The sequence below is a fragment of the Bufo bufo genome, chromosome 9, assembly GCF_905171765.1.
Source record: "Bufo bufo chromosome 9, aBufBuf1.1, whole genome shotgun sequence".
Lineage (NCBI taxonomy): Eukaryota > Metazoa > Chordata > Amphibia > Anura > Bufonidae > Bufo > Bufo bufo.
The window spans coordinates 221,434,026-221,461,616 of NC_053397.1; the positions used below are offsets into that span (position 1 = coordinate 221,434,026).

At 44.7% G+C, this 27,591-nt stretch overlaps 1 protein-coding gene across 11 annotated transcripts in view; it reads left to right on the forward strand.

The window, feature by feature from the left end:
* Positions 1 to 27,591, forward strand: part of DAB1 (DAB adaptor protein 1) — a 230,960-nt gene that overhangs the window by 17,804 nt on the left and 185,565 nt on the right. The window lies entirely within an intron of this gene.

The following is a 27,591-nucleotide window of genomic DNA, read 5'->3' on the forward strand; positions in this document are numbered from 1 at the left end:
GAGATAATCTAGCGGTCTGTTGAATTACACTATAGTCAGCCTCTCCCTGGCCTAAATGGCTGATAACAGGGAACAGTATCGCATATTTGCATCTAAAATGGTTTTTCCGCAGCTTAAAAATCAGGTTAGAATTCTAATCTGCTTGGGATTCCCCAACACTTCCAGGAGCCATCGCAGCACCATTGGCTTCACTATACGGTGGATAGGTCAGCACTGTGGTCTGTGATTAGTGGCTGTGCTTATGTGGCCAGCACGTGACTGAAGTAACGGGGTCACTGCACATCAGATTTTCATAATATATTGTTTTGACCTATTAACCCTTTAAATTAAACCTTATCAATTCCATCCAAAAGGGAATCTCTACTTAAAAGTGTTTCTTTTTTTCTGATACAAAGCTTCAAATTCTCTGTATAGCCACAGAGTTGCGTAATTCTGCTGCCACCACTAGGGGGAGCTAACTGAATACTGTTGAGACATTGCAATCAATGCAGTAATCTCATGAGCTTCCCCTTGGACCAAGAAACGTGGGTCAATCACTGCAATGTTCTATTGGGTTTCATCGGCTGCAGAATTTGCTGGGACGTCCCTCGTGTTCTTGCTCTTCGCAGCCGTTATCAGCAGAGGATACAACACAGGTTTATTGGAGACTACAGTAACTGTTCCCAGACACTCAGATGGATGTAGGGGATGCGTGTTGTACCTCGACTTAGCACATCTGCTCATTAGAGAATGTGAGAATTGTGCATGGATCGTGGGATGCATCCAGACTGCAGAGGGAAGCTTCTGATTTGCAGGCAGACAGTTTGCTCAGGGCGGTATCAAGCAGTTTTCATTACTAATGTACCTGTAAATAATGGTACATATACTTAGTATCTAGTGATAAGGGCTCATATGAAATGTATAATCTAGGAATCCATGGCCAGTGCTGCCCCTCTGATGTTCCAGGCCATGTACTATAGAAGAAGTCTCGCTTTCTGGACCCTCATCTTTTAGCCCTTATACAGAGCGATGGGAAGTGTCCTGGAACGTCCCCACATTACACGGACAGAACAATTATTTTAGTGCATGGTGTAATGCTCTGATTCTCCTGCAGTGGCGCTATTATTTTAGTGCATGGTGTAATGCTCTGATTCTCCTGCAGTGGCGCTATTATTTTAGTGCATGGTGTAATGCTCTGATTCTCCTGCAGTGGCGCTGTAGGGTAGTGATATACTTGCTTTCCAGGTTCCTTCACAGATCCCAGCTGATCGCTGGGGGTTCTTGCCATGGGACGGCCTGTGGTCAGCAATGCCCGCACTTGCTACCATTATAAATTGCTATCGTGGCTTCCTCTCGTGTCTGCGGAATAAATATCAGTCAATATCTCAGAATATTGCTGGGAGGCTTTTTCTAAAAAAAATAAAAATAAATGTATAGGATGTAACATTGTATCTGATGAGTCTTAAAGATCTATAGAATGCCCCGGGGGTTGCTAAGCAACAGCACAGAATAGAATTAAACATTGATACTGTAATTAGATCAAGGAGGTCTCTGTATACAACTCATTCCCTTATTATTGCTTCTCCTTTATTACTAGATGAGAGTTTGTTTTTTTGTTTCCTTGAGCCTACAAGTCAATACAGATATTTGTAAATGGAGATGTGGTAGATCTAAAAAAGAGGATATCTGCTTTAGAGAATCGCTTCTTGTTAGAAGGGTCACTAACAGGTTTTCACTTTGCTGAGATCCCCAAAGATTAAGGGTAAACTTTTGAGGAACCTGGCAGCGATTGTTCAATTCCTTTGCAGCACCTCTACTGGACAAATGAGGTCTTGTAAAAATGAATGCGCTATCCATGTAATGCACAGAACTGCCAGGTCTTTCAGAGATGCTTCCTCTAGGTACATTCTGCTATGTTTAATATATGAGAGTTTTGAACTAGGGACCCACCTCCTATTAAAGGAGTTAACCACTTTAGACAATCTCTACTTGTTGGAAGAATCCATTAATCATAAGCTGAATACAAAGTGTCCTCCTGCATAAATCTGCTGGAATCTGTTGGGAAATGTTGTAATAAGTGTTAGGTTTCCCTGTAGCACCACCACAGGGAAAATGAGGTATTACAAGATGTCCATTCTTATCAATGGGATGTCTGTGTAATACAGGACAGGACAGGTCCTCCAGAGTGAGAGACGCTCTTTGTGACTGCTCTCCGCTCTGGCCAAGAAATGAGGATGTTAAGTCATATTTCCTTAAAATTTTATATCAAGTAGGCTTTGTAAAGTGGACATCCCCTTTAACTCAAAATATAGGACACTTTAAAATGGACTTTGTATAGGTAACAGCCCCTTTAAGGAATGTCCGTTAAGCAAGGGGTTGGTTATAAGTTATTGCTTTGTATATAGTGAAGCAAATACAGTCCTGATCAAAAGTTTAAGACCACTTGAAAAATGGCAAAAAATCCTATTTAACAAGGATCTTAACAAGGCTCCAAGTAGAGCTTCAACATGCAACAAGAAGAAATGGGAGTGAGACAAGACATTTTTTGAGCATTCAATTAATTGATAATAACGAATAAACTGAAACAGGCTGTTTTTCAGCTGATCCAAAGTTTAGGACCACATGCCTTTAACCACCTCAGCCCCCAGTGCTTAAACACCCTGAAAGACCAGGCCACTTTTTACACTTCTGACCTACACTACTTTCACCGTTTATTGCTCAGTCATGCAACTTACCACCCAAATGAATTTTACCTCCTTTTCTTCTCACTAATAGAGCTTTCATTTGGTGGTATTTCATTGCTGCTGACATTTTTACTTTTTTTGTTATTAATCGAAATTTAACGATTTTTTTGCAAAAAAATGACATTTTTCACTTTCAGTTGTCAAATTTTGCAGAAAAAACGAGATCCATATATAAATTTTGCTCTAAATTTATTGTTCTACATGTCTTTGATAAAAAAAAAAATGTTTGGGTAAAAAAAAATGGTTTGGGTAAAAGTTATAGCGTTTACAAACTATGGTACAAAAATGTGAATTTCCGCTTTTTGAAGCAGCTCTGACTTTCTGAGCACCTGTCATGTTTCCTGAGGTTCTACAATGCCCAGACAGTACAAACACCCCACAAATGACCCCATTTCGGAAAGTACACACCCTAAGGTATTCGCTTATGGGCATAGTGAGTTCATAGAACTTTTTATTTTTTGTCACAAGTTAGCGGAAAATGATGATTTTTTTTTTTTTTTTTCTTACAAAGTCTCATATTCCACTAACTTGTGACAAAAAATAAAAAGTTCTATGAACTCACCATGCCCATCACGAAATACCTTGGGGTCTCTTCTTTCCAAAATGGGGTCACTTGTGGGGTAGTTATACTGCCCTGGCATTCTAGGGGCCCAAATGTGTGGTAAGGAGTTTGAAATCAAATTCTGTAAAAAATGACGAGTGAAATCCGAAAGGTGCTCTTTGGAATATGGGCCCCTTTGCCCACCTAGGCTGCAAAAAAGTGTCACACATCTGGTATCTCTGTATTCAGGAGAAGTTGAGGAATGTGTTTTGGGGTGTCTTTTTACATATACCCATGCTGGGTGAGATATCTTGGTCAAATGACAACTTTGTATAAAAAAATGGGAAAAGTTGTCTTTTGCCAAGATATTTCTCTCACCCAGCATGGGTATATGTAAAATGACACCCCAAAACACATTCCCCACCTTCTCCTGAGTACGGAGATACCAGATGTGTGACACTTTTTTGCAGCCTAGGTGGGCAAAGGGGCCCATATTCCAAAGAGCACCTTTCGGATTTCACAGGTCATTTTTTACAGAATTTGATTTCAAACTCCTTACCACACATTTGGGCCCCTAGAGTACCAGGGCAGTATAACTACCCCACAAGTGACCCCATTTTGGAAAGAAGAGACCCCAAGGTATTCCGTGAGGGGCATGGCGAGTTCCTAGAATTTTTTATTTTTTGTCACAAGTTAGTGGAAAATTATGATTTTTTTTTTTTTTTTTTCATACAAAGTCTCATATTCCACTAACTTGTGACAAAAAATAAAAACTTCCATGAACTCACTATTCCCATCAGCGAATACCTTGGGGTCTCTTCTTTCCAAAATGGGGTCACATGTGGGGTAGTTATACTGCCCTGGCATTCTAGGGGCCCAAATGTGTGGTAAGGAGTTTGAAATCAAATTCTGTAAAAAATGACCTGTGAAATCCGAAAGGTGCTCTTTGGAATATGGGCCCCTTTGCCCAGCTAGGCTGCAAAAAAGTGTCACACATCTGGTATCTCTGTATTCAGGAGAAGTTGAAGAATGTGTTTTGGGGTGTCTTTTCACATATACCCATGCTGGGTGAGATAAATATTTTGGTCAAATGCCAACTTTGTATAAAAAAATGGGAAAAGTTGTCTTTTGCCAAGATATTTCTCTCACCCAGAATGGGTATATGTAAAATGACACCCCAAAGCACATTCCCCACCTTCTCCTGAGTACGGAGATACCAGATGTGTGACACTTTTTTGCAGCCTAGGTGGGCAAAGGGGCCCATATTCCAAAGAGCACCTTTCGGATTTCACAGGTCATTTTTTACAGAATTTGATTTCAAACTCCTTTCCACACATTTGGGCCCCTAGAATGCCAGGGCAGTATAACTACCCCACAAGTAACCCCATTTTGGAAAGAAGAGACCCCAAGGTATTCGCTGATGGGCATAGTGAGTTCATGGAAGTTTTTATTTTTTGTCACAAGTTAGTGGAATATGAGACTTTGTATGAAAAAAATAAAAATAAAAATAAATCATCATTTTCCACTAACTTGTGACAAAAAATAAAAAATTCTAGGAACTCGCCATGCCCCTCACGGAATACCTTGGGGTGTCTTCTTTCCAAAATGGGGTCACTTGTGGGGTAGTTATACTGCCCTGGCATTTTCCAGGGGCCCTAATGTGTGGTAAGTAGGTTAATGACCTGTGAAATCCGAAAGGTGCTCTTTGGAATGTGGGCCCCTTTGCCCACCTAGGCTGCAAAAAAGTGTCACACATCTGGTATCTCCGTACTCAGGAGAAGGTGGGGAATGTGTTTTGGGGTGTCATTTTACATATACCCATGCTGGGTGAGAGAAATATCTTGGCAAAAGACAACTTTTCCCATTTTTTTATACAAAGTTGGCATTTGACCAAGATATTTATCTCACCCAGCATGGGTATATGTAAAAAGACACCCCAAAACACATTCCTCAACTTCTCCTGAATACAGAGATACCAGATGTGTGACACTTTTTTGCAGCCTAGGTGGGCAAAGGTGCCCAAATTCCTTTTCGGAGGGCATTTTTAGACATTTGGATACCAGACTTCTTCTCACGCTTTGGGGCCCCTAAAATGCCAGGGCAGTATAAATTCCCCACATGTGACCCCATTTTGGAAAGAAGACACCCCAAGGTATTCAATGAGGGGCATGGCGAGTTCATTGAAAAAAAATAATTTTGGCACAAGTTAGCGGAAATTGATTTTTTTGATTTTGTTCTCACAAAGTCTCCCTTTCCGCTAACTTGGGACAAAAATTTCAATCTTTCATGGACTCAATATGCCCCTCAGCGAATACCTTGGGGTGTCTTCTTTCCAAAATGGTGTTATTTGTGGGGTGTTTGTACTGCCCTGGCATTTGAGGGTCTCCGCAAGCATTACATGTATGCCCAGCATTAGGAGTTTCTGCTATTCTCCTTATATTGAGCATACGGGTAATGAGATTTTTTTTTTCCGTTCAGCCTCTGGGCTGAAAGAAAAAAATGAACGGCACAGATTTCTTCATTCGCATCGATCAATGTGGATGAAAAAATCTCTGCCAAAAAAAGAAAAAGGAGGGGAAAGGCGTCTGCCAGGACATAGGAGCTCCGCCCAACATCCATACCCACTTCAGCTCGTATGCCCTGGCAAACCAGATTTCTCCATTCACATCAATCGATGTGGATGAATAAATCATTGCCAGGATTTTTTTTTTTATATATACAAAGTGTTTGCCAAAGTATATGAACACCGCCACCTCCTCAGCTCATATGCCTCGGCAAACGTATCTTTTACTGCAGAGGAGAAATCTCGTCTTGCAGCGCCGCATACACCGACTTGCGTGTAATCTGACAGCAGCGCAATGCTTCTGTCCGAATGCACATCAGTGCTGCAGCTGGTCGATCGGATGGTCCACCTGGAAGGTAAAAAAAACAAAACAAAAAAGAAAAAGAAAAAACCAGGCCGCAAAGCAATAACTTTATTAACTTTAGAACAGAACATATTAACTTTTTTTTAACTTTTTTAACTTTTTTACTTACCGGTAACTTTTTTTTTGTTTAGTTTTTTTTACCTTTATAGAACAAACCTCTCCTTCCCCATGGGACAATGTGCAAAGCGCAAATCGCCCAAAGATGTGGCGAAGTACGTTATGCACTTTATCCCAGGTGAAAGGAGAGGTTTGCAGCAGCTGAGAGTAAAAGGGCCCTAATAGCCCTGTGTGCCTGTCCTGTGAGATGCAATCCCTATGCTAGGTGTACCTGTGTGTGGTACTTCCGGAAACACTCACCAAAGCATAGGGCAGGGTGGTCAGGACAGTCAGGACAGAAATAGCGGGTGTCACGCCTTATTCCACTCCTGCTACAGACACGACATCTTTTTCGGGGTGACGGTTGGGTTGAGGTACCAGGAACGACACTGGGGAAATGTCGCTCGTGTAGACGGCTAACTACACTGGTGGATGGGGCCACGGAACCTCCTGGGTAAAGGAGGTTCTCGATGATCTCTTCCTGGAATTTGAGGAAAGATCGTTTTCTCCCAGCCTTACTGTAGAGAACAAAACTATTATACAGAGCCAATTGAATTAAATATACAGACACCTTCTTATACCAGCGTCTGGTTCTGCGGGAAACTAAATACGGAGACAACATCTGGTCATTGAAGTCCACCCCTCCCATGAGCGCATTATAGTCGTGGACACAGAGGGGCTTTTCAATGACACGGGTTGCTCGCTCAATTTGGATTGTCGTGTCTGCGTGAATGGAGGAGAGCATGTAAACGTCACGCTTGTCTCTCCATTTCACCGCGAGCAGTTCTTCGTTACACAAGGCAGCCCTCTCCCCCCTTGCAAGACGGGTGGTTACAAGCCGTTGGGGGAAGCCCACGCGACTAGTTCGCGCGGTGCCACAGGCGCAAATCCGTTCTAGAAACAAATGCCTAAAGAGGGCCACACTTGTGTAGAAATTGTCCACATAAAGATGGTACCCCTTTCCGAATAAGGGTGACACCAAGTCCCAGACTGTCTTCCCACTGCTCCCCAGGTAGTCAGGGCAACCGACCGGCTCCAGGGTCTGATCTTTTCCCTCATAGATCCGAAATTTGTGGGTATAGCCTGTGGCACTTTCACAGAGCTTATACAATTTGACCCCATACCGGGCACGCTTGCTTGGGTTGTACTGTTTGAAGCCAAGGCGCCCGGTAAAATGTATTAGGGACTCGTCTACGCAGATGTTTTGCTCGGGGGTATACAAATCTGCAAATTTCTGGTTGAAATGGTCTATGAGGGGCCGAATTTTGTGGAGCCGGTCAAAAGCTGGGTGGCCTCTGGGACGGGAGGTGGTGTTGTCGCTAAAATGCAGGAAACGGAGGATGGCCTCAAATCGTGCCCTGGACATAGCAGCAGAGAACATGGGCATGTGATGAATCGGGTGCGTGGACCAATATGACCGCAATTCATGCTTTTTTGTCAGGCCCATGTTGAGGAGAAGGCCCAAAAAAATTTTAAGTTCGGAAACTTGGACTGGTTTCCACCGGAAAGGCTGGGCATAAAAGCTTCCCGGGTTGGCGGATATAAATTGTGTGGCATACCGGTTTGTCTCTGCCACGACTAAGTCCTAGAGCTCCGCAGTCATGAACAGCTCAAAAAATCCCAGGGCCGAACCGATTTGAGCCGTCTCAACCCGAACTCCAGACTGGGCGGTGAAAGGGGGAACTACTGGTGCGGCTGAAGTTGGTGACTGCCAATCAGGGTTTGCCAGCACCTCAGGGATTCTAGGGGCTCTACGGGCCTGTCTGTGCGGTGGCTGCGACGGGGTAACTAGTGCACGTGCCACCGTACCAGCTTCAACTGCCCTTCTGGTGCTCGCCACGTCACCATGTTGTACGGCAGTGCTGGTACTAGGTCCAGGAGGGCTGCGCTGCTGGTGTATGCCTCACCACGTGATCCGGCAGCGACAGCCCCACTCTGCTGCTCTTGAAGCGGATCCTGCGTAACCTGTGGTCTAGCGACACGGGGCCGGGTACGCCTGGTGCTGCCAGGGACCTCCACCTCCTCGTCCGAACTTTGGGTCAGAGAGCCACTGCTTTCCACAGGTTCATATTCTGACCCGCTAGATTCATCAGATGAGGGTTCCCACTCCTCATCCGACTGGGTCAGAATCCTGTAGGCCTCTTCAGAAGAATACCCCCTGTTTGACATTTGGACTACTAAATTTAGGGGTATTCCCTGAGACTACCCAAGAAAAAAAGCAAAGCCTGTCTTACAAAGGGGAGGCTAGCGAAGTACCGGAGGCCGCTGCGGTTGATAAAAAATATCAAAACTGATTTTTTTTATCGCCGCAGTGCGTGTAAAATGAATGTGCAGTGATCAAAAAATATATATTTTTTGTCACTGCGGTGGGGCGGGCGTGGGTGAACGCATGTGTGGGCGACCGATCAGGCCTGATCGGGCAAACACTGCGTTTTGGGTGGAGGGCGAACTAAAGTGACACTAATACTATTATAGATCTGACCGTGATCAGTTTTGATCACTTACAGATACTATAAAAGTACAAATGCTGATTAGCGATACGCTAATCAGCGAATAAAAGTGACTGCGGTGCGGTGGGCTGGGCGCTAACTGACGCTAACTACCTAACCAAGGGGCCTAAACTATCCCTAAAACCTAACAGCCAATACCAGTGAAAAAAAAAAAGTGACAGTTTACACTGATCACTATTTGTCTTTCACTAGTGATTGACAGGGGCGATCAAAGGGGTGATCAAAGGGTTAATTGGGGTGCAGGGGGGTGATCTGGGGCTAAGGTGTAGTGTTGGTGCTACTGACAGTTCAGTCTGCTCCTGTGCTGGATCCAACCGACGAAAAGGACCAGCACAGGAGCAGAGAAGCCATATAACAGATCATATTTACTAATATGATCTGTTATCTGGCTTGTGATTGGATTTTTTGAAAATCGCCAGCCTGCCAGCCAATGATCGTTGCTGGCAGGCTGGTGACGAACTTCTTCTTTGAATTTTGCCGGCCCGCGATGCGCATGCGCGGGCCGGCTTTGAGCGAAATCTCGCGTCTCGCGAGATGACGCGTATATGCGTGACTGTGCGCAGCGCTGCCACCTCCGGAACGCGAATCTGCGTACAGCGGTCCGGAGGTGGTTAAAAGGCCAAATCTGTGCAAAGATGTGGATTCATTGTCATTTTCTGTCAGGTAGTCACACATTGTTATGGCAAAGGCAAAAAAAATCTCTCTTTATTTACGTGGTCGGGTTGTTGAGCTGCATAAGCAGGGTCTCTCACAGCACGCCATCGCTGCTGAGGTGGGACGCAGGAAGACAGTCATTTGGAATGTCTTAAATGATCCTGAGGGTTATGGAACAAAAAAGTCTAGTGGAAGACCCAAAAAATGTCCTCAGCACTGAGCCGGAGGATCCAATTGGCTGTCCGTCAAGACACTGGACGATCCTCGACCCAAATTAAGGCCCTTACTGGTGCTGACTGCAGCCCCATAACCATCAGACGGCATCTGAGACTGAAGGGCTTCAAAAGCAAAAAACGTCTTCAAAGACCTCGTCTCCTCGAACTCCACAGAACTGCTCGTTTGGACTTTGCAAGAGAGCACCAAACATGGGACATTCAAAGGTGGAAGAAAGTTTTATTCTCTGATGAGAAAACATTTAACCTTGATGGTCCTGATGGTTTCCAACGTTACTGGCAGGACAAGCAGATCCCACCTGAGATGTTTTCTACGCGCCACAGTAGAGGGGGCGCCATAATGGTCTGGGGGGCTTTTTCCTTCAGTGGAACAATGGAGCTTCAGGAAGAGCAGGGGCGTCAAACGGCCGCTGGCTATGTCCAGATGTGGCAGAGAGCATTCCTCATGACTGACGGCCCTCGTCTGTGTGGTAACAGGACAACGCTACAGTACACAATGCCCGCAGGACAAGGGACTTCTTCCAGGAGAATAACATCACTCTTTTGGCCCATCCTGCGTGTTCCCCTGGTCTAAATCCAATTGAGAACCTTTGGGGATGCATGGCAAGGGAAGTTTACAAAAATGGACAACAGTTCCAGACAGTAGATGGCCTTCGTGCGGCCGTCTTCACCACTTGGAGAAATGTTCCCACTCACCTCATGGAAACGCTTGCATCAAGCATGCCGAAACAATAACGGCGGAGCTACTCATTACTGAGCTCATGTTTGGAAGTTGGATTTCTGTTTTGGGGGGGTTTAGTTTTTTTTTGGAGGTGTGGTCCTAAACTTTTGATCAGCTAAAAAAAAACAGTCTGTTTCAGTTTATTCGTTGTTTTCATTAAATTGAATGCTCAAAAAATGTCTTGTCTCACTCCCATTTCTTCTTGTTGCATGTTGAAGCTCTACTTGGAACCTTGTTAAGATCCAGCCATGCTACATAGGATTGTTTGCCATTTTTCAAGTGGTCTTAAACTTTTGATCAGGACTGTATGGGGAATGTTAATTGATTGGAGGGCCGCCTATACATTTTTAGTTTGCAATAAATGCATTAAATAAGTTGATTAGAGGTTAAAACATTCTAATAAATAAATAATAAATAGGGTTTTCCTATTGGATAGGTCATCAGTATATAATTGATGGGGTCCGACACCCGGCAATCCCAGCTATCAGCTTCTATATAATGAGCCAATTGTAAAACCGATGTTTATATCTACAGAAAATTCTCCTCCAGTTTTTAATCTAAATGCAATCTGCGATCCTCGGCTTGTGTGAAGTCCGTGAGCAGAGGTCGGCCTTCTATAGGGTTTTATGTTCAGTGAGTTTTTTCTTCTTCTCATGGAGCATGACGAGACTGTCAATGTGTCAATAGATGGCGAGATTCCTATAGATGTCAGGATAACAAGACATTTATTACTGCACTCCCCTCTGGCACTGGCAGTACCCGGAGACAGCACGTTTAATCTTTATGGAAAGCGACATAACAACTACATCCTCGCTCCGACATGTTTCACTGTGACAAAGAAATTGAATCTGTCTGGTGGATTATGTTTAAAGTGACTCCTTCACCTGCACCAAGGGAGAGCGGCCATTCCATCAAAGCCTGCTCAGCCTATTGCAGGGGACCTGTCGCCACGTCGGGTATCCTTTCAAGGCGTGGGGAAAAGTCGCTCCCTGTCTATGAGTCCTAGGGGTCAGTATTTGCCTCTTGCAAACTGAATGATTATGAGACGGCCATGTAGCAAAATACAGCCTTGCCCCCTACTGGCTCATTGCAAAAATTGCGCCTTTTGTACAGCAGAAGCTTGTTTTTTTTAGGCAGGGTGATCACATTTATTTATTTTATGCACTTATATAGCGTTACTATATTCCGCAGCGCTTTACAGACATGAGCATCACACTGTCCCCAATGGGGCTCACAATCAGTATGTCCCTGGAGTTTGGGAGGAAACCGGAGAACCCGGAGGAAACCCACACAAACACGGGGAGAACATACAAACTCCATGCAGATGTTTTGAAACTTTGAAACTAGAATTTGAAACTAGGAACCCAGCTCTGCAAGGCACCAGAACTAACCACTGAGCCACCACTAACCACTGAGCCACTGAGCCACCACTAACCACTGAGCCACTGAGCCACCGCTAACCACTGAGCCACCGCTAACCACTGAGCCACCGCTAACCACTGAGCCACCGCTAACCACTGAGCCACCACTAACCACTGAGCTACCACTGAGCCACCGCTAACCACTGAGCCACCGCTAACCACTGAGCCACCGCTAACCACTGAGCCACCACTAACCACTGAGCCACCGCTAACCACTGAGCCACCGCTAACCACTGAGCCACCGCTAACCACTGAGCTACCACTGAGCCACCACTAACCACTGAGCCACCGCTAACCACTGAGCCACCACTAACCACTGAGCCACCTCTAACCACTGAGCCACCGCTAACCACTGAGCCACCATGCACATTGTGGAGAACCATGCACATCAGGGATCAGCAACCTCCAGCTCTCCAGCTGCTGTGAAACTCCAAGCATGCACACTTGCTTGGCTATTCTTGGAAGTCTCCTAGAAGTGAATAAAGCATGCTGGGAGTTGTAGTTTCACAACACATGGAAAGCCTTTTGTTGACAGGTCCATAGGATGATCACTTTTGGTCCTACCTCTACAATGGACCTATGGTGCAGCAGCTGAATGGATTCCATACTCTAGTCTATATCCTTCAGTCAAGCATATGGCTGTTGCGGTGGCTGCCTGGCATTGTTCACAGTATGGATAATAAACTGCTGCGAAGATCTATAGTTTTCCTTAGGATAGGAGGGATAAATATAAAATAATTCTGAGCTATTTTCATGTCTATAGTTGAGCGAATCGAAATTCCCGACGTGGACTTCTATCTGAATTGCAGGAAAAATTTCCTCGTGCTTCGTGGTAACTAATTGATTTTCCCTGAAATGGCGGTAAAAATGCTAAAAAAATCATACTTACCTCATCCATTTAAGCGTGAAGAGGTCGCCGCGGCCGTCTTGCTTGAAGATCCAGCGTGAAATCTTGCACAGTGCATGATTGCATCATCACGTTGACCAGCGTGGTGACGTCATACGCGCACAAGATTTCTCGTGGGATCTTCAAGCAAGATGTCTGTGGCGGTCTCTTTGCACTCAAATGGATGAGGTCAGTATGATTTTTTTAGCATTTTTACCGCCATTTCAGGGAAAATCGATTAATTACCACGAAGCACGAGGAAATTCGGCTTCGTGGAAAATCAAATTTTAAATTTGTTAAAAAAGCATTTAATTTTTTTAGTTACATTTTTTTTTTGGTGTAATTTTGCTTTAACCCTTTTTACCCCGGGCCAGTTTTCACCTTCCTGCCCAGGCCATTTTTTGCAAATCCAACATGTGCCACTTAATGTGGTAATAGCTTTGGAACACTTTTACTTATCCAGGCCATTCTGAGATTGTCTTCTCGGGACACATTGTAAATCACGACTAAATTTTAGTCAATATATTTTTCCTTTATTTATATGAAAATCAAAAATTTACAATAAATTTAGAAAAATTCACAATTTTCTAAATTTGAATTTCTCCACTCTTAAGACAGATAGTAATGCCTCATAAAATAGTTATCAGTCATCATTCCCCATATGTCTGCTTTATGTTGGCATCATTTTGTAAATGTAATTTTAATTTTTTAGGACCTTAGAAAGCTTAGAAGTTTCCAAAACAATATTTTAAGCACTAATTCAGTTATACAGTTATTTTGAGGGGCTTACATAATGGAAACCACCCATAAATGACCCCATTTAGAAAAAAACACCCTCAAATTATTCAAAACTGATGTTACAAACTTTGTTAACCCTTGAGGTGTTCCACAACAATGAAAGGAAAATGGAGGCGAAATTTCATTTTTTATGCCGATTTTTCATGTTAATAAATTTTTTCTTGCAACACAGCAAGGGTTAACAAGCAAACTAAACCTCAATATGCATTACTCTGATTCTGCAGATTACAGAAATACCCCATATGTGGTGGTAATCTGCTCTATGGGCACATGGCAGTGGTCAGAAGGAAAGGAGCGCCATATGGATTTTAGAAGCACATTTTGCTAGAATCGTTTTTGGGCACTATTTTGTATTTGAAGAGACATACCCCTACATGGAAATCCTCAAAAAGTTTCATTTCTTCCAATAAAATGTTGCTTTAGCCCCAAATTTTAACAGGGTAACAGGAGAAAAAGCACCCAAAATGTGTTACCCACTTTCTCCTGAATACGGCAGCATCCCAGATGGGGTGGTAAACTGCTGTGGTGGCACATGGAAGGACTCAGAATGGAAGGAGCGCCATATGGCTTTTGCAGTGCAGATTTTGATGGATTGGTTTATGGGTGCCATTGTCTTATGTGGGGACTCATTTTTTGTGGGAAGAGGTGACCTTTTCATTGGTACCATTTTAGGGTACATAAAATTACACTTACGCTTGGTATTACACTTTTTGTGAGGCAAGGTGAAAAAAATGGCTGTTTTGGTATAGTTAATTATTTTTTTTTTTATAGCATTCACCTGAGGGGGCATCTCATGTGATATTTTTGTTTTACGGACGCGACAATACCCAATATGTCTATAATTTTTATTTTTGTTAAGTTTTACACAGTAAATGCATTTTTGAACAGAATTAAATCTAGTTTTGTGTTGCCATTTTCTGAGAGCCATTTTTTATGGGGGGGCGATTGTATTAGGTAGGGTCTCATTTTTTGCGGGATGAGATGACGGTTTGATTGGTACCATTTTGGGCTAAATACACCTTTTTGATAGCTTGGTATTACACTTTTTGTGAGGGAAGTTGAACAAAAATGGCTGATTTGGCACAGTTTTTTTTTTACTGCATTCACCTGACAGGGTGGATCATGTGATATTTTTATAGAGCTGGTTGATACGGACGCGGCGATACCTAATATGTATACTTTTATTTTTTTTTCCTATTTTTTTACAATTTTTTAATTACTTAATTATGGGAAAAGAACGCATTCTTTTTACTTAAAACTTTTTTTTTATTATGCAAAACTACGGCGCTGGTCGGGAAGTCACTTTTCCCACAGTGCCGGACTATTACAGCGCTGGTCGGGAAGGGGTTAATATAGATCTCAGATTCCGCATTTAGCAATGAACGCGGCATCTGAGGGCTTCAATGACGCCGCTCCCTTTCATTGCACACGCTATTTACAAAGGAATACTCTCTCTCATGAAGTAATTTGTCACGATTTTTTTGTAAAGCCAAAACGAATTTTAGAGAACTTCACTCATCTCTAGTCATGTCCGCTCCCCTGTCCAGAATTATTTGGCAGTGTAGATTTCATAGCTTAGGGGGCAATGACAACTTACAGTACGGTGTTAGTCCCAACTATGAACCACGCATGATTGTAATTTAGGTGCGACTTCTTTTTATTTAGTAGGAGAACCATCCATTGAACTGTCTGCCATTTGAGGGCCTCAGTCTCTCTCTGGAGGACCTGCCACATCCCTGCATTACACCTACAGTGCATGGATTTCAGTGGGCACAATGTAATACTTCTTTCTCCCTGTGGAGGCGCTGCAGGGAATTGAGCACTTGCTGCTGGGCGATTACAGCTGATCATTGGGAGGTTCTAACAATGGAGCAACCTATAATCAGGGTGAGGCGACCCTTCCAACAAAAAGAGGTTGTCAAATTTAAATAGCTACTATGGACAGAATCCTCCAGCCTTAAAATGTATCAGTTCACTTACCATCTTCCTGTAAGCAGTGACAATTACCACTTCTCAGAAGATCTCTTCCATGTGAAAGAGCCCACATTCTTCAAGGTCAATTCAGGAACTCCGCTTCCAATTTCCATTTAAAAAAATCCATGAGTTCAAAGAGAAAGTCGTCTGCGATAGATTGTAACTGGAGGTGACGCGACACATCGATTGTGGAAATACGGGAAGCAGCAAAACTAAGTACGCTCCAAAATTGGGTCAATGTAAAGGCCCCAGAAACGGACGCGGCGCCTTCCTTCAAAACATCCAAGGCTTTCAACTTCACTGAAGTCTGTAACAATGCAGTTGGCTCGTTATTTCAGATTGACAGTAATTATAGATGTGTTACATTGTATTATATTAACATACACTGTTACCACTCCACTGCCTAAAAATAGCAATTAAAACCCAGATCCATATCCGGTCCCAATTAATTCCGGCTTAAGGCCATTATCACAGCCTCTACCACTGATGACAGAAGGGGCAGAACCTTCTGTGGGGACCCCATTAATTCTAATAAGTATCTTCAGAGCAGAATATATTCATTTTCTCTGCTTCATCATGGATGAGTAAAGGCTTCTTTGGGCATCGACATCTATACAGGCTGACCTATGACCTATGAAAAAAGAAGAAAATAATTTCTGATAGATAGATAGATAGGAGATAGATATATATGGGATGGATAGATAGATAGATAGATAGATAGATAGATAGATAGATAGATAGATAGATTATAGATAGATAGATACATAGCTAGATATGAGATATAGATAGATAGATAGATATGAGAGAGAGATAGATAGATAATAGATAGATAGATAGATAGATAGATAGATAGATAGATAGATAGATAGATAGATAATAGATATGAGATAGATAGATAGATAGATAGATAATAGATAGATACATAGATGGATATGAGATAGATAGATGATCGATAGATAGATAGATAGATAGATAGATAGATAGATAGATAGATATGAGATAGATAGATAGATAGATAGATAGATAGATAGATTATAGATAGATAGATACATAGATAGATAGATAGATAGATAGATAGATAGATAGATAGATAGATAGATATGAGATATAGATAGATAGATAGATAGATAGATAGATAGATAGATAGATAGATAGATAGATAGATAGATAGATAGATAGATAGATATGAGAGATAGATAGATAGATAGATAGATAGATAGATAGATAGATAGATAGATAGATAGATAGATAGATAGATAGATAGATAGATAGAAAGGAGAAAAGAAAAAACACAGCGCCTCATGTGCGGTACCGCCTTATATAAAATATAAAATTATGGTGCGTATTGCGCTTACCGGATTTTGTTGTGAATAGTCACAACAGCTGGATGTGCCTTAGCTGGTATATTTCCCCACCAGCATTAAGGGATGCCGTGCTGCTGCCTGGGTCTTTTCCTGTCCAAAGGTTCCAGGGAAATAGGTATGCAGAGATTCTTAAAAATATCAGACCACTATCCGGCGCTGCTTGCTGCTCTCCTTCGTTTGACATGTGCCCCGCACATGTCAAACGAAGGAGAGCAGCAAGCAGCGCCGGATAGTGGTCTGATATTTTTAAGAATCTCTGCATAGATAGATAGATAGATAGATAGATAATAGATATGAGATAGATAGGAGATAGATAGATAGATAGATAGATAGATAGATAGATAGATAGATAGATAATAGATAGATAGATAGATAGATAATAGATAGATAGATAGATAGATAGATAGATAGATAGATAATAGATAGATACATAGATACATAGATGGATATGAGATAGATAGATGATAGATAGATAGATAGATAGATAGATAGATAGATAGATAGATAGATATGAGATAGATAGATAGATAGATAGATAGATAGATAGATAGATAGATAGATAGATACCTATTGATATCATCAATTTGTAACTCCAGGAGAAAAAAAACCCAAAAAACTTTAAACCCATCACTGTCCAGGACCGCAAAGGGTACTGGAATTTACCCATTCATTGTCCTAGACCACCAGGTATACTAAAATGAACCCTTTCACTTTCCCAGATCACTAGAGATCAGGGCCGTCTTTAATATTGATTGGACCCTGGGCAAGAGGGAGGACACAAGTGCCGCTGCCGCATTCATGGCTCCATACTTTATTACCTAAGTAGCAGGACATGTTGGGCATACATGGAGGATGTCCCTGCACTTACTATTATTTCTGGGCGCCGCCCCGTTGCGCCGCTGTGGCCCCCGTTACATTCTCCCATGCTGTATGCTAATCACTAGCATCGTAACACCAGGGAGGAGACATCGGCTTTTGTCTGTGGACGTTCCTTCTCCCCGGCTGTAGCGCTGTCCAATCGCAGTGCAGAACGCCAAAGGGGGAAGGTGAGGTTTTTTTTCTCCCGTGCTGTGACGTTCTGCGCAGCGACTGGACAGCGCTGCAGGGAGAGGGAACGCCCAGGAGAGAAGCTGATGTCTCCTCCCTGGTTTTCCGATGCTGTTACTTAGCATACCGCGCGGGAGAATGTAACAGGGGCCACAGCGGCGCAACGGAGCGGCGTCCAGAAATAATAGTAAGTGCAGGGACATCCTCCATGTGAGCCCTACATGTCCTGCTACTTAGTTTATAAAGTATGGAGCCATGAAAGGTCCTCCAGTGGCAAGTGGGGCTCAAGAGGCAGCTGCCCCTTTTGCCCCGCGTTAAAGACGGCCCCGCTAGAGATGCTGACACTAGCAGTATAGATAGGAGATATTGCCCCTAAATACTACATTTATCTTTTGAAATCTCGTTTCTGCACATTCATTACAAATTTGTTTAGGCTTCAGGCAACGAACATGAAGAAGATAAACCGAACTGTGCATCCTGCAGTGTCCTATACATTATGGATGGACATCGCCATAAAACACGGAACGCAGAGTAGTCACTTTTCTCCATAGTTAAACATGAAAATAAAAATAAATGAATAAATAAATAAATAAATAAATATATGCAACTTAATTTATAAAACCCAAAAATAAATTTAGAAAAATTATGCACATAATTCCTGACGGCATGCTACGTTTTATTTAGTGTGACATTTCTCTCTGCACTCTTGGCACGATAAGGAGCACAGAAAATGGCACAACAGATGGCAAGTTTTGCAGAAAGTCTGGGCCCCGGTAAAGATTGTTCTGACACAGTCTGCTCCTGCAAACACGCAATAAATAAAAGAAGTCCGGGGCGCTGATGAGTGACAGGCGGCTTCTGATGGACAGCCGAGGCTGCTCCTTCAAATCACATATAGGAATGCGAGGCCAATGGAATATTGAAGAGGCATATGGCAAACCCTGGGTGCGCGAAAATAGCACCAAATTCTGTGAAACAGGAACTACGTGTGAGCCATGGTTTTATTATGAGGCTGAGAATTAAAATTTCATCTCCCATGTGTTGGGCTACACAGCTACACGGTCAGCCATGATCCTGTTCACTTTGGTTTTGTTTCAAGGGACATAATAGTGAATAGGATTCCTTCCTTCTAGTCTCATTCCGTCACAGCGCTCATGCCTCCGCTCCCAGTGCTATCCTCTCCACATCCAATGGATTGAATGGCTTGTTGGTAGCTTTAACAAAATACGTTATTTAACATTTAGGAACTTGATACATTGCAGCAATGGGCTTCATAGAAATGTATCATCAGGAGGTTCCTGTTCTTGGCCATTCCCAATTCTGTACTTCTATGGGGCCTGCGTTGCGTGAAAAACGCACAATATAGAGCATGCTGCGATTTTCACGCAACGCACAAGTGATGCGTGAAAATCACCGCTCATGTGCACAGCCCCATAGAAATGAATGGGTCGGGATTCAGTGTGGGTGCAATGCGTTAACCTCACGCATCGCATCCGCGCGGAATACTCGCCCGTGTGAAAGGGGCCTTAGAGCAGATGTTTGCTTGGCCAGTCATTAAATCTTCCTCGGCCCAATACCAGTTGTAAACGATTCTCAGTGTTTCTAAGCCAAGTAACCATTGCTCAAACCAGTTACATCAAAGAAACCCCAAGGCTGTGGTCAAACACTGCGCTGCCTAGATAAAATCGTAGCAGCATTATGGCGGGAGCGTCCCTTACACATGACATGTACCCCGTGGGGTACAAGTACTACAGGTGGTGAATCCAAGGTATAGACATGCCTTCAGGACCAAATCAAGAAGAGGTTCTCAGGTCCTGTCTTCACCTTTATTATTGGAAGTAATGCTCTAAAACCAGTTAGTTGTAAAACATGACAATTATACATAGTAGCGCCATCATAGCAGTAGTCTTAAAGCCCAAATTCCACTGCTATACAGTGCTCAATAATAACACCGAGCAGAGCTGAGAAGTCATTCTGAATTATTGGAGGAGACTCCTCGGTGATGGATGCTGCTGGGTATTTGACCAGTTTGACTTCCTTTTGCCAGCCAGAACTGGTTCATCCACGAGGACGGTAACAATAGTTGTTTCCCCGTTTTTATATATATTGTAGCAGTTTTAACTCTTATGTTACTATTTCCTGAATTCCTCGGTGTCGTGTGATCTTGTGACATGTCTTGGCCCCACCTGTATCTCATAGACATACAGTACATATGAGGAGCCGAGGCAATGTTCCAGGTTTTGTTCTCTTGGTTAATCAAGCCTACAGTCCACACGTCAGGGGAGATAGAGCGTCTTTTCCAAGGTCACAAGGAGGTGACACGGCAATCCAACCAATGTCTCCCTCTAGCATTCAGCTGTGGAAAGTAGAAGGTTGTTCAGCCCTCGTATAAAACCCATCGTCCTTTATATTTTAAGTCTAGAAACATCTAGAATTTTTTTTAATCAATTTTGCCTGCTAAGCATGCTATGACCAAGGAGGGTGGTTCTCCACCAGAAAGACGTAAGCGAAATCGATGTAACATTTTTCTATATGTTTCAAGACTAAATAAAGTAGGAAGGATTTTATCTGAGTGCAGAACAAACTTCTATGTTCCATACATCAACTGTGTTCCTGCAGCGGCCTGGTAGATGGCGGCGCGCTGATTGCGGCATGCAGCTGCCACTATGTGTCGTTTTGTGCCTGGAGGTTCAGTCTCATATACATTCATTTGTTGTCGCAGTTTAGATATTACACATGACATTGCACGTCATTAGATTTCATGACAATCATTGATTTTCCACCAGTACGATGAACATTTAAAAAATGGAAAGAAATCCCGATTATTGATTACATACAGAATTTACATGTAGATTAATAGCGCAATTTATCTAAAGATGCAGGAAGAAAAATGCTCGGTCATCTCGCTCATGACTGAGGAGGACGTCTGGCAGACGGTTGTAGATGAGGATCATTAATAGATGGACCAGTTATTAATCTCTAGCTAAACATTGCATTATTCCGTCTTCTGTGCATCATGTGGTGTGCGGTGTATGTACGTGTGAAGCTGTGCATCAGCGTGTATATACCAGCAGGGGTGCACCAGGTAGGGGCAAGAGGGGGGCAGCGGAAGGGCCATGGGCAATCAGCGCTTCCATTGTGGCAAAGGGGTTAGGCTACTTTCACACTTGCGGCAGAGTGATTGGGCAAGCAGTTCCGTCGCCGGATCAGGTAATCTGCATGCAAATGTAGACGGATCCAGATGTCATCCGGAGAAACGGATCCGTTATCAATTTTTTTCACATTTTTACCGGTTTGCGCATGCGCAGACCGGAAGGACAGATCCGGCATTGCAGTATTTTTAATGCCGGATCTTATACATTTCAATGTAAATTAATGTCGGATCTGGCATTCCGGCAACCGATCCGGAATTTTGGTCGGAGATAATACCGTAGCATGCTGCGGTATTTCCTCCGTCTAAAACGCCGTTCAATGACTGAACTGAAGACATCCTGATGCATCCTGAACGGATCGCTCTCCATTCAGAATGCATTAGGATCAAACTGATCAGTTCTTTTCCGGTATTGAGCCCCTAGGACGGAACTCAGGGCCGGAAAAGAAAAGCGCTAGTGTGAAAGTACCCTAAGTTACGAAATTGGCATTGGGGGAAGGGGGCGCCGTTTCAGTTTTCGCCTCAGGCAGCAGAAAGGCTCAGTGCACCCCTGATGTGAGTGTGCGTAGGTGTATGTATATGTGTGAAGCCGTGCATTAGTGTGTATATGAATATGCACATATGTAAGTGTGTGTGTGCAGGTGCATGTACAGTATGTGTGTAAGTGTGCACATATGAAGGTGCATGTACAGTATGTGTGTGAGTGTGCACATATGTAGGTGCATGTACGTGTGTGTCTGTGTGCACATATGTAGGTGCATGTACTTGTGTGTCTGTGTGCAGAACCAGACTGTACACAGTGTAGACGCATCTCTTTCAGGACATGACATCCAGTACAAGCGACATAGTGAGTACTAGTAATATCCCCAGTGACGTGATGTTTTATATTGGTTTCTGTAATTGCTTAAATAACACCTCCCCAGCACAACGCCGTCACAAGGACACATCTTAATCTGAACACTTTTATCTTCTACATTTTTAATGAAAAAAAACAGTGAAGCTTCAATCATCTGAGCGCCGCCCCGACGTCTGGTCTGATTGACGCTCTTGTGCCGCCCCTTCGGTGACGCCCGCTGTCCTCACATTAGGAGGCGGTAGGCAGATGGCTCGGTGACATTCCTCGACCACACGCTGTCTCTTGTCCTTGTAAATGTCACTACTGCAGGTTTAACATGTAAAAAGAATAAAACATAACATTTCTCGAAATTCTGAGGATTGTCTGTAACCGTGTGAGTCTATGAATGCGCCAATATCTTGTGGTTTATCGTTATTACTGTGTATTTATTCAGGTAACGTCTATAGCGCCATCATATCCCGCTGCGCTGTACAATGTACGCCGCTGCCTTCTCAAACAGCTGATGGGTGGGGGTCCTGGGTGTTAGACCCCCACCGATCAGATACTGATGACCTATCCAGAGGATAGGCCATCCATGCAAAACTCCCGGAAATCCTCTTTAAATATAGATATTGACTTGGAAAATTACAAACAACATTGATAAAAACTCTTTAAAATGATATTTAAAGAGGACCTTTCACCTCTCCTGACAGGTCTGTTTTAATAGCTTCATGCATTCTCCATGTAATAACAATTCTGGAGCCTCTATTCTTATGTCTCTGTTGTGCCATTCCTTTCTTATTCCTGCTAGAAGTTATGAATAAATTGCTATTAGCCTTCAGTAAGGGTACAGAGGGGGGTAACCAGTTGGGGGGTGTCCCTGCACAGACTGACTATCCAATCAGTGCCCCTCTGTACCCTTACTGAAGGCTAATAGTGTTCGGGGGCTCAGGTCGAACACCTCGGGATGTTCAGTTGCTCTACCGAGCCCCCGAGCACAATGGAAGTCAATGGGAGACCCTGAGCATTAAACCAGGCAGCCCCTGCTCTGAAGAGGGGAGGGCGTCTGGTTCATAGGAAAAGGTCAGAAATTGATGGAAACACCAGTGAAAAGGTTCGGGAACAGCATGGGGAGGACGTCTGGATGCATCTTGGACTCCCAGGTCGCCGCTGGGAACGATGTTGTCCGAGTAGTGCGCCACTTTTACAGACTGACAATAATACGCACAAAACCGAAGATGAAATCGATTTTAGAGGAACAATTGTTAGGAAACATTCTTTCCTGTATATTTACTTGTATATAAAGTGCAAGTGCTGCCAAAAACTACAAGGAAGAGGCGCTCCGATACAGCCTGTATATCACATAAAGGAGGCCTCATTCACATTGTGGTACAAGTGTTCAGGTAGTGGGACTCCTACCCTCATAAAGCCTATGCACTAAGGGAAAGGGCTGCCAAAAACTACAAGGAACCGGCGCTCCAATACACCCTTTATTACACATAAAGGAGGGCATCATACACAGCCTTGAAAAATTATGATTGATGGCCTGCTGGTGACCCTCAAAAACATTAGGGGTGAGGGCCTGCTGCTGAGCTGACCATCTAAAACATAATGGGCGAGGGCAGCCTAATAAGCATGCTGATATGATGGAGAAGGAGGAAGACGAGAAAAGGAAGATTGAACCATATACCCTTGTTTGTGGTGGAAGGGGTGCAGGGAATACAGAGTATTCAGTACATTATAAACAACACATGTAAAGTGCCTTCATGTTCGGCCGCTTTCCTCTGGTGGAGTAGAGAAGTCAGGGGCAATCCAGGCCTTATTATTCTGATAAGAGTCAACCTGTCAGCATTGCCAGTTGACAGGCGGATACGCTTATCAGTTATTATGCCCCCAGCAGCACTAAATACCCGCTCTGACAAAACGCTGGTGGCAGGGCAGCACCTCCAAGGCGTAGAGCGCCAGTTCATGCCACGTGTCCAGCTTGGACACCCAGTAGTTGTAAGGCACTGAGGGATCACTGAGGACGCTGACACGGTCTGCTACGTACTCCTTTACCATCTTCCAAAACTTTTCCCTCCTTGTGACACTAGGCCGCGCATCAGGGTGAGGGTGCTGGCGGGGTGTCATGAAACTGTCCCAGGCCTTGGAGAGTGTTGCCCTGCCTCTGTTGGAACTGCTGTGTGTTCCCCTTGTCTCCCGTCCTCGGTTGCCCAAGGAACTATGGACTCTGCCGCCAGCGTTGTCAGCTGGAAATTTTTGGAGCAATTTTTCCACAAGGACCTTCTGGTATTGCACCATTTTGCTCGTCCTCTCCACCACAGGAATGAGAGATGAGAAGTTCTCTTTGTAGCGGGGGTCGAGACGGGTGAACAACCAGTAATCGGTGTTGGCCAAAATGCGTATAACGCGAGGGTCACGGGAAACGCAGCATAACATAAAGTCAGCCATGTGTGCCAGAGTCTCAACAAGCAAGACTTCGCTGTCCTCATCAGGAGGATGACTCTTAATCTCCTCATCCTCTTCCTCCTCTTCGGCCCATCCACGCTGAACAGATGGAATAAACCTGCTGTGGGTACTACCCTCTGTAGTGGAGGCAACCGTCTCCTGCTCCTCATCCTCATCATCATCCAATTCACGCTGAGAAGACGGATGGAGGGTGGTCTGGCTATCACCCTGTGTAATGTCTTCCCCCATTTCCACCTCTTCCCATGCAAAGCGTCCGCCTTAATTGTGAGCAGCGAGTGTTTCAGTAGACACAGAAGTGAGATGGTAACGCTGATAATAGCGTTAACGCCGCTCACCATCTGTGTTGATTCCTCAAAGTTGCGTAAAACCTCACAGAGGTCAGACATCCATGCCCACTCCTCGCTTGTGAATCGCGGAAGCTGACTGGAAAGGCGACGACCAGGTTGCAGCTGGTATTCCACTACTGCCCTCTGCTGCTCACAAAGCCTGGCCAACATGTGGAACGTGGAGTTCTAGTGCGTGCTCACGTCACACAACAGTCGGTGAGCTGGCAATTGCAAGCGCTGCTACAGCGTTGTCAGACCAGCGGCAGCTGTAGATGACTTTCAGAAATGGGCACACATGCGGCGCACCTTCAGCAGTAGCTCAGGCAAATTGGGGTAGGTCTTGAGAGACCACTGAACCACTAGGTTGAACACGTGGGCTAGGTATGGGATGTGTGTGAGCTTGCCGAGCTCCAAAGCCACCACCAAGTTACGGCCATTATCAGACACAGCCATGCCTGGTTCTAGGTTGAGTGGTGAGAGCCACAGCTCGGTCTGGTCCCTTATCCCCTGCCACAGCTCTGTGGCGGTGTGCTGTTTGTCACCTAAACATATTAGTGTCAGCACGGCCGGTTGCCGCTTCCCCACTGCAGTGCTACACTGCTTCCAGCTACCGACTGATGGCTGACTGGTGCTGCACGCAGATAATTCAGAGGTAGAAGTGGAGGAGGAGAAGGAGGAGAAGGGGGTTTGCAGCCACTAATGTCGGTTGCGGCGGAAATCCTGATGGAAGTAGGGCCGGCAATCCTTGGCGTCGGTAGCACCTGGGACATCCCAGGGTATGACTCACTCCCGGCCTCCACAACGTTCACCCAGTGTGCCGTCAGGGAAATGTAGCGTCCCTGGCCACAAGCACTTGTCTATGTGTCAGTCGTTAAGTGGACCTTACCAATAACTGCGTTGGTCAGGGCACGGGTGATGTTACGGCACACATGCTGGTGTAAGGCGGGGACGGCACACTGGGAAAAATAGTGGCCGCTGGGGACTGAGTAGCGAGGGATCGACCCCGCCATCAGGCTGCGGAAAGCCTCAGTGTCCACAAGCCTAAATGGCAACATTTCCAGGGCCAGCAATTTGAAAAAAGGTGCACATTTAGTGCTATGGCCTGTGGGTGGCTGGGTGGCTATTTGCGCTTTCCTTTTAAGGCCTGGGGTATGGACATCTGTACGCTGCGCTGGGACACAGAAGTGGATGTGCTAGCTGATTGTGCTTGCGAAGGTCCAGGTGCAGGGCGGGAGGCATCCAGGCCTGCGTCTTGGACACTGGATTGGCCAGCACGTAACACAATGGAAGAGGAGGCAGTGGTGTGACCCGCAGACACTGATTGTGGATCCAGGCATTCGGCCCACCTATTAGGGTGCTTTGATGCCATGTGGTGGATCATGCTGGTGGTGGTGAGGTTGCTAGTGTTCACGCCCCTGCTCATTTTGGTACGGCACAGGTTGCAAATGACAATTCTTTTATCGTCCACACTTTCATCAAAAAAGTGCCAGACTGAGGAACACCTACCCATTGGCAAGGGAGACTGCCACAAATGGGTTGCTCCGGGGAACAGTTGTGGGCCTGTTTGGTGTGGCCCGCCTTCTACCTTTTGCCACCCCACTGCCTCTTCCAGCCTGTTGCAGTGCTGCGGATCCCTCCCCCTCTGTACTGCTGTCCTCGCTCGGCTTGCCACCTTCCCAGGTTGGGTCAGTGACTTCATCCACTTCCTCACTCTAGTCATCCTCCTGACTTGTTGACCTAACAACAACCTCACTTATTGACAACTGTGTCTCATCCTCATCATTAACCTCTTGAGACACTAATTGCCATTGACTTATTGGCAACTGTGTATCATCATCATCTACCTCGTGAAACACTAATTGCCGTTCCCCACCGTCATCGTCTTGTGACTGTGGATGCTCAAGAGTTTGGACATCTCCTCATGTCCCTCTTCAAGCGGGCTTGGGGAGAGCCCGAAATCAAGGAATGGTGATGAAAAGAGCTCCTTGGAATATCCGAGTGTGGGATCACTTGTTTGCCCAGACTCTCCATGGTGGGAGGAAGGAGGATCAGGGGGAGGATTCTGTTGACCAGACTCTTGGCTACTGAGACTGGACTTTGTGGAAGACAGGGTGGTGCTTAACCGACTGGAAGCATTATCTGCTGCAATCCCACCGACCACCTGGTCGCACTGGTCTGACTTCGAGAGTGGTGTCCTGCGCCGCCCTGCAAACTGGACATGAAGCTGGGTATCGTGTATGAGTGTGTTTCTTGTGCTCTGGCAGCAGGCACAGTTTCACCGCGCCCAGGGCCACGGCCTCTGCGTGCACCATCAGCAGCACGGCCACTTCCCCGTCCCTTACTGCTCGCCTTCTGCATATTAAATGGTATATATGCTTGCAAGTATGTCACACGTACAGTAGTGTATGCGCAAATAAATTAAACCAAATGTCCCTGATATTTAGGATGTGTAAACATTATACAGGAGATGTAGCGCAGGTTATGTAACTGTCCGCAGTGGCCAAACAATTGCAAGCTATTTAGTTCAGGCTGTGCTAATAATATATATTGCTGCCGACACAACAATAGTCCTTAAAGGACTTTTGGGTCTCTAACACCAACCCTGCCTAACAAAAAAATTCAATTAAATTCCCTCTCCTTTCTACAACACAGCTCTCCCTGACTTAGACTGGCTGAACCACGTATCATCGGGTGCTTTGTAGCACCCGATGACGCATTCCGGCCAGCCAATCACTGTAATGCCAGTAACCAACATGGCTACGGCATTACAGTGAGGGCAGTACGTACCTGCACGTTTATGGGCTGCGTAGCAGCCAACAAACGTGTGGGGATTACTCTCGAGCACACGCGGTATTCGGCCGAACACTGCGATGTGCCGAGCATGCTCAATCAACACTAGCTAATAGCAATTCATT